Source organism: Coenobita brevimanus, chromosome 90 (assembly GCF_032717465.1).
Source record: "Coenobita brevimanus isolate Jiangsu-jjx chromosome 90, ASM3271746v2, whole genome shotgun sequence".
In the NCBI taxonomy this organism is placed as follows: domain Eukaryota; kingdom Metazoa; phylum Arthropoda; class Malacostraca; order Decapoda; family Coenobitidae; genus Coenobita; species Coenobita brevimanus.
The window spans coordinates 14340193-14348165 of record NC_137043.1 but is presented as its reverse complement, the minus strand read 5'-3'; the positions used below and the strand labels follow the sequence as shown (position 1 = coordinate 14348165).

The 7973-nt window shown below is 46.2% G+C and overlaps 1 pseudogene; it reads left to right on the top strand.

Moving 5' to 3' along the window:
- The first annotated feature begins 3393 nt into the window (after positions 1-3393).
- On the top strand, positions 3394-3738 carry LOC145411606 (Y-box-binding protein 1 pseudogene; annotated as a pseudogene).
- Positions 3739-7973: the final 4235 nt, after the last annotated feature.

Below are 7973 nucleotides of genomic sequence, written 5' to 3'. Positions count from 1 at the left end.
TGCTAGGTGTTTTTAGGTCAGCTACCCATCCTACCAACACCTAACATATAACCGGGTTCTTTACGTAGACCGGAGCTAGGATACACTATGAGAGAAACAGGGCATAAAAACTCCGGACAACTACCTTACACGTGTATTACTAAATTCTTCAGGACAATACAGGCAGACAATTACACAGTACTCTATACAAAGTCAAGACTCGGGATACTTGCAGCCCCAAGGATATAAGACAGACACTGCCTTGGTCCGGAGGGATGGAGGCACGACCCACTCCACCACAGGAGGGGCGGCCTGAGTGCAGGTTACCCTCAGGTTGCGAAGTCACAGGAGGTGAGGGACTTTTGTTGCATCCCTCCTCAGCGCGGCTACCTGCCATCGCCAAGGACCCTTGGGCAACAGGAGGAGGGTGGCTACAGGCTGTCCCTTTCCTGTCAGAGTGGCTTCCGGCTGTCACTGGGACCCGACTTCCCAACGGGACTGCAGATTTAGTGCGGCTACAGGCCATCACCTGTCTACGGGCGCGGCTACAGGCTGTTGCCGAAGTCCCATATGAGGGGCGACATGTAGATGAGGAGCTATTACAGGCACAAACTAAAGAACTCAAAGAACAATTACAGGCACAAAACGACGGACAGAAAGAACTCAAAGAACAACTACAGGCACTGAATGAAGGATGGAAAGACTCAGAGAACTATTACAGGCACAAATCGTATAACTGAAGCCACAGAGTGAACAACTAGAGGCACAACATGAAGAACAAAAAGAATGATATCAACAACTTCAACAGACATCAGAGGAGCAACAGAGGGAATTTCAACTGACGATGCAAGGACAGCTAGATGCCTTCGTGGGGGAAATGAAGGAAGAAAAGCAACAGCTTAAGAAGGAAGCAGATGCCAAGCTTGAGGAGCAGAGGTATAGAGAAGGCAGTGCAGCTTGCTATTAGCCTCAAGGGTACTGCAATGGAAATTCTGGGCCAGATGTCAGTAGAGGAGAGGATGCAGATGGAGGATGCAGATTTGCAATCAGTGCTAGAGTGGCTGCAGCAGAGTGCAGTGCGACCATCTTGGGAAGAAGTTTCCGAATTAAGCCTGCAGCCATGAGCTACTGGAGTCAGTGGGATCTTCTTTGTTTGAACAACGGACTACTGGAGCGTCAGTGGGAGACATCCGATGGGCTCAGCAAGTATTGGCAACTGGTGGTTCCGAAGAAGATGAGGTCCGAGATCTTGGATGAGTCCCATAACCAGATCACTAGTGGGCACCTGGGAGTGAAGAAAACTCTAAGCCAGCTGCAACAGAGATTCTACTGGATTGGCATGCATCAGGATGTTGAAGAGCAGTGTCAGGCCTGTGATGTGTGTTGGGCCAAGAAGGAACCCAAGAAACGTGGATGCACGCCTCTCCAGCTGTACCATATGGGTACACCAATGGAAAGAGTAACAGTGGACATTGCTGGACCTCTGCAATTCACTGAAAGAGGAAACCGGTATATATGTGTCACCATGGATTACTTCACAAAGTGGCCAGAAGCATATACCATCTCCGATCAAGAGGCTGCGACTATTGCTCAGGTGTTGGTTGACCAGTTTTTTTGTCGTTTTGGGATGCCACAAGAGCTACATTCAGACCTGGGTAGAAACTTTGAGTCTGCTGTGTTCCGTGATTGCTGCAAGTTATTGGGGATCAAGAAGACCAGGACGACCCCACTAAGGCCACAGTCGGATGGGATGGTGGAGAAATTCCACTGGAGCCTAGGACAAGAACTGGCCAAGTACTGCATAAATGGACAAACAGAATGGGACCAGAAATTACTTGCGTTGTTGATGACATATTGGTCTGCATCCCATGAGTCTACCAGCTACTCCCCTGCAAAAACTGATGTTGGGCCACGAGTTACGCTTACCTGTTGACTTTTTAATGAGAAGACCACCTGGTGAAGAGCTGCCTACAGACACCACCGGCTGCGCACAGCACCTTCAAGAAAGGCTGGCTGAGGTACATCATCAAGTGCGAGGAGCCCTCAAGTTTTCAGGAGAGGTGATGAAGTGCAAGTATGATGCCAAGGCAAGTGAGGTGAGCTTCAAGGATGGTGACCAAGTTTGGTTATACAAGCCTCAGCAAAAGAAGGGACAGTCACCGAAGCTGCAGGGCCCATGGTATAGGCCTTACACTGCGTTGGATCGCCTATCAGACATGGCATATTGGGTTCGGAGAGGCAGGAAGTCTCGCCCAAAGGTGGTACACGTGATTCGTCTGTGGCAGTGCCATGGGCCAGGACAGTACAGCTGGGACGTCTCCAAGGAATCATGCTCACCCGCAGCAGAGGATGTTGAGGAAGACAAAGGAGCTGAAGTGGAAGATGATGGTGACAGTTTCCCAAGAGAAGAAGTGAATCAAGAAGAGGACCAAGGCCGTCCAGGAGGGGTGGACTGTGTGGAGGAGCAAGGACATCGTCGGAAGCAGCATAGAAGAAGACCTGATAAGTTGAAGGATTATTTTGTGTATAGTTAGATGTTTCATTAGGCTTAATATGTTTGTATATATTGTGTAGTTTTTTTGGGACAACAAAGAACTATGAAGGGGGGTAATGTTAAGAAACGAGATTTGCCAGCTAGGTAGCCAAGATCTAAGTCTACTAATACCAAGTCGGTTCACTTCCTTCTAAAACGGCTCCAACCTCGCACAGGGGGCAGAGCATCGAAGTGATGTCGACTGGCTCTGGCATGAAACACCAGCTCAGTTGACTCCTGACCATGATGGAGGGTGGATGTTTGCTCCACTACTCAGACCATAACACATTTTTTTGGTTCGGTGAAGTGAGGGAAGGTGTGGGGGTGTGATGGAAGGTGTAGGGGTGTGAGGGAAGCACTTATTCCCCTGCTTCGTTTTCCCTTGTTATAAATGTTTAATTTGAGTCTGCGGTTTTATATGTTTTCTGCTATTTAAGCCAGCTGACGTCACACACAAGCCATGCCTCCCTGCACCCTGATGGAAAGTGAACCGACTTGGTATTAGTAGACCTAGGTCGAGATGTTTCTCGACATTTCGTTTACCGTAGGCTAGTTCCAGTACGAGTCAGAGTTGCCAGCTTGCCTGCTGTTTGTGAGTGTAGTTGTTTCATAAGGTATTCATTAATTTTTATGCTCTTTTACTTTATAATGTTTTATGTGACTGCTTGTTAAATTGTGTAATTAGGTTTAAGTTTGTATGCTAAATAATTTACAGTGTCATGTAATGTAAGAAAACTGTGGCATGTTTCATTGTCTCCTAGTTGGTAACTCTTAACTGTTGCCCTGTCAAGTTTATGTTAGAAGTTTCTCGAGTAATGTAAGGCTATATAAGGATGGGGAAAAGACGAGCAAGGAGAGATCGGAGAGATTGGAGAGCAGCTATGGAAGACGGACGTGCCAACATTGCCTGCGACCCGTTGAGGGGGGCATCCAGCCAGCCACAGTCGCCTGTAGCTCAGAAGATCTGGTGGACCGTGGTTTGGTTTAACGTACTTGTGGGGTACAGATTCATCAAACGCCAGGATTCTGGCATTGATGTTTTTGTGCACTGCCAGGCGATAGTTAAACCAAACCCACGGCACCTCCAACACTCCCTAGGTGAAGGAGAATCGGTGGAGTTCAATCTGTTTGCAACCCCCAAGGGTCCTGAGGCTCAGGATGTTACTGGGCCGGGTGCTGTAGCCATGCAGGGTTCTGCCCATGGACGGCGGCGCCTCACGACCTGAGGACATTAGGCCAGGGATCCTGGGAGTTCCGGACAGATGAACCTCGTCGTGGAGATGTGTATCGCGATGGCGAAGGCTTTTTGTGGGGATGATAAGAGGGCTTTGCGCATTCTCCTCCCGAAGATCTTTGAGGAGAATGGGCTGCCTAGGCTTATCATCCCCGAGTGCTTTGCCCATGATATACACTCTGTCCCTCACTGACGGGAGCGTCAGGCTCAATGATCGCAGCCATGATCTGCTGCTCCTCGTCAAACATCGAGGAAGAGGCTTAGGCTGGAGGCCCCCTCAACCGACGGACTGCCTCTAAGGATACTGACCCGGCCCCGGACCCGACCAATGCTACACCTACCATGACCACGGCGGAAGTCCACCATCCGCCAGCAATGTCTGAGGGGGAGCGGGACTCAACTGACACCGCCTCCATGGTCGAGGAAGCATCAACCGGCTCCTCGACCAAGGAGGAAGTTGATGAGTTCTCCCCTCCTCAGACAGAGGAGGGCACCCCATCTCGCCCTCCCATCATCGACCTAAAGGATCAGCTAGACGTGGCCTCCTATAGACACCTCCTGGCTCTCAGCACTCACACCCGGTCGTACCAGCTCGGATCAACGACGTATACCACCCTTTACGATCTGCTCCGAGCTGCCAACCGGGGTGAGGACATAAGACCTACGCTGATTGTAAGGGGGGAAGAGGTGCGTCTAGCCGACCTTGGAGCATTATATCATATGCTCCCACCTCGTCTGGCCCCTTAGATCGTCGGTGGTGCACAGTGAGGGAGTGGCTACATTTTGTTCATTCACCCTGGCTGGCCTAATGCCCCACGTTGGAGGCGATGGCCATTAAGCCACAACAAAACAAGAGCAAGTTCAGTCAGTTTTCAGTTCAGTTAGAGTGTACTCCAGTGTCAGTGAAGTGTTCATGAAGTTTATATATTTTCGGTATTTGTGAAAACAGTGAAATGTTATCAAGCATTTAGTGCAATTGCAGTTAATAAAGTTTGTATAGCTCCAGTGCTTGTAAGAATAGTGAAGTAGAGTCGGAAAGCATTAAGTGTAATTATTTGGAAAATATAGACAATAAACTTAAGAAGCCAGTGTTTATTTACGACGTCGGTGGTGATCCTGTGTACTGTACTGTACACCTAAAAACTGACCATAGGAAGAAAAACTCACTGGGCCAGGTTCTTCCTATACTGAACCATTGCTGTTGGAGCCTGTGGCAGTGTAGACGCGGAGGTAACAATATGTTTGGTTTGACCTGCTATCTTTTGATTTAAATACTGACTGGCTTAAAGTTATTCTTTGATACTGGATTCCATTATATAATCGTTTGATTAAGTTGGTGCCTTTGCTTAAAAACAAGCCCTTTGCATTAATCTACCTATTTTTGTACAAGCCAGTTGTCATAAAAGAACGTATTTGAAAAGACTGTTCAATGTATTATATATATTCATGAATTTCTTTCAGGTCCATCTTTACCCATGCAAACACCGTTTGTTACTGTTGCAACTATATCGATAGACTCTCCTATGTTATGTGCTCACACATTTTCAAAATTAAGTTGTTATAGATGCACTGCAGGCTATATGGAGGGGTCCAGCTTTTAACCCGCCCCGTCCCGACCACTTTTCGACCACTGGTACCCCCCAATCCCAACCATTTTTCGACCCTTTTTTTTTTTGCTTAAACTTTCGCTTTTGGTCAGACACAATGGTCAGTGGCAAAGAAATTGGTCCCCGGGGTCCCTAATTAGCTTAACCAGGTATGCCTTGGTCCCACCTGGCCCCGTGTTCTCCCTAGGCGGTCTGAGCCTCAAACGTTTTCTGTGGTATTATAAGTCTGGGAAACCAATGAAAGTAAGTAGAAATGTATTTATTACAAACATAAAAACATGTGATAAAAGAGTATATTGGATTTTATACAAAAATAGAGCAGAAATAAGCATTGTACCATCGTGCGAAACGAGCAAAATCGGCCAACTTGGTCACGATGAATCGCTAACATTCTAAAATCATGATACATATAAATTTTTTTACTTACATAATACTTCTACAATAACATTATACCATTTTACATTTTATTGAACTGTTTTTACGTATTCACAGGCCTTTTGATAATATTTAGCGTAATGTTAGCGCTTATTTACGTAGTGAGTGAACTCGCTTTGATTGTTGTTTCAACTCGTATTGTGTTTTTTCTACTTACATAATACTTTTCTAATATTATTATACACTTTTCAACTTTATAGAACTGTTTTGAGATTATTTCAGGCCTTACGTAAATATATAGCGTAATAATAGCGCATAATAACACACGGTGAAGTCGCTATGACAACTATTTCAACTTACAACCTATTTTTGTACTTATATAATAATTCTCCACTAACATTGCACATGTTTACACTTGATATAATTGCTATCACATCATTTCTGACCTTACGATGGAACTGAGCGTCATATTTGCGCGTACTTACATAGGGAGTGTTATCGCGATATCATTTGTTTCATCTTACACTAGTATTCAACTTATAAAATACCTTACTACTAACATTGCAACATCTTCCACTGTATATAATTCCTATCACATACTTACTGACCAGAATGTGGGTGTACTCGTGACATCAATTATGACAACTTACACTATTGTTCAACTTATACGTTTTATTCATGCTAACATTACACCCGTTTCCACTTTATTTCCTTGCTATCACATATTTACTGACCAGATTTACACAGTGGGTGTAGTTTTGATAACAATTCTTTCCACTTACACTAATTCTCAACTTATACATTACTTTTCTGAAAAAATAACACCCGTTTCAACTTTATATTTGACTTAGCACCAACTGACTGGCCTTACCATTATCATGAGCGTCATTTCGCCTTCCCACACAGTTTCAGTTTTGTAGGAAATTATGATACTCCTTGAAACAAGGCTGAAGGCACAACGCAACATTGCACTCGACACACTCGTATCTTGTGTCTTTTCTCTGAGTGGACGGTCTGACTGTCGAGTGCCTACATACATGGCAGCGACGCTGGGGTTTACGACGGTTTGGTTCGGAAGGGATTGCGCTGGGATAGTGGCGTCCTGCAAGACGTAGGGGAGTCTGAGCAGCCATGGGGGTGCGGGTGCGGTGTGTGGGTCTGTCCTGGGCATGCTTGGCGATTATTTCACGTGCCAGCTCCCTCACAAACCCCTCAAAGGTCTCGGATACTCCGGTGGTCATTGCGTGCAGGTAGTGGGCATTCAGGACCGTGATGTCGAGCAAGTGGAAAAAGAGTCTCTTGTACCACTTCATCGTGGTCCTGGCACATTCAGCACTTGAAATCATCGAGTCTGACTGATCAACTTGCCTCATGTTCAGATTATAGGCAAGTACAGACTCTGGTTTCCATACGTTGCGCCTCCTCTCGCTACGGTGATCCATGGAGTCTGTGCGGTGCATCAGGGGGCTGTGAACAGTTGATAGGAGGCAAACTTCCCTGTTGTGGTTCCACAGGGTTGCAAGGATGTTATTGGCCTGGAAGAAAACCACCTCGTTCTTGTCAAGTTTCCTCCCTATCTTGACCATATGGCGACGGTTTCTCTTGACTGTACCACAGACTCCGGTGTCGTGTTGGTGGAGGAACCTAGCGAGAAGAGGGCTAGTGTACCAGTTGTCCAGGTACAACACATGACCACGATAAAGGTACTCTTCTATCATTGTCTTCACCACGGCCCCAGAGAGTCCTATACTCCGATCTTGTATTATATCTGTCTGTGCGCCTGTGTACAAGACTATGTCTTGCACATAACCAGTCTTACAGTCACACATAACAAAGATCTTGAACCCGAAACGGTGTCTCTTGCTGGGTATGTACTGCCTAAAGGAAATATTGCCTCTCCACAACACAAGACTCTCGTCTATGACGAGGTCTCTGTAGGGATAAAATGAGGAGCGGAACATTTCCCGTAAATGATCAAATACCAGCCTAATTCTCCTCATTTTATCGGTGTTATTTGCATTGGCTGGATCATCTGCATCAAAAAAGTGGAGGCGGCCGAGAATATACTGAAATCGGTTACGACTCATCACCTTTCCAAAGAAAGGTGTGAGGATGATTGGGTCAGTTGTCCAGTAGGCAGGAATTTGGTTTTTCCTTACCACACCCATCAAGATAACCAGGGCCAAAAATAGGAACATCTCTGAAAAAGTCACGGGATAGTCATACTGTTGGGAATGCCTGCTCG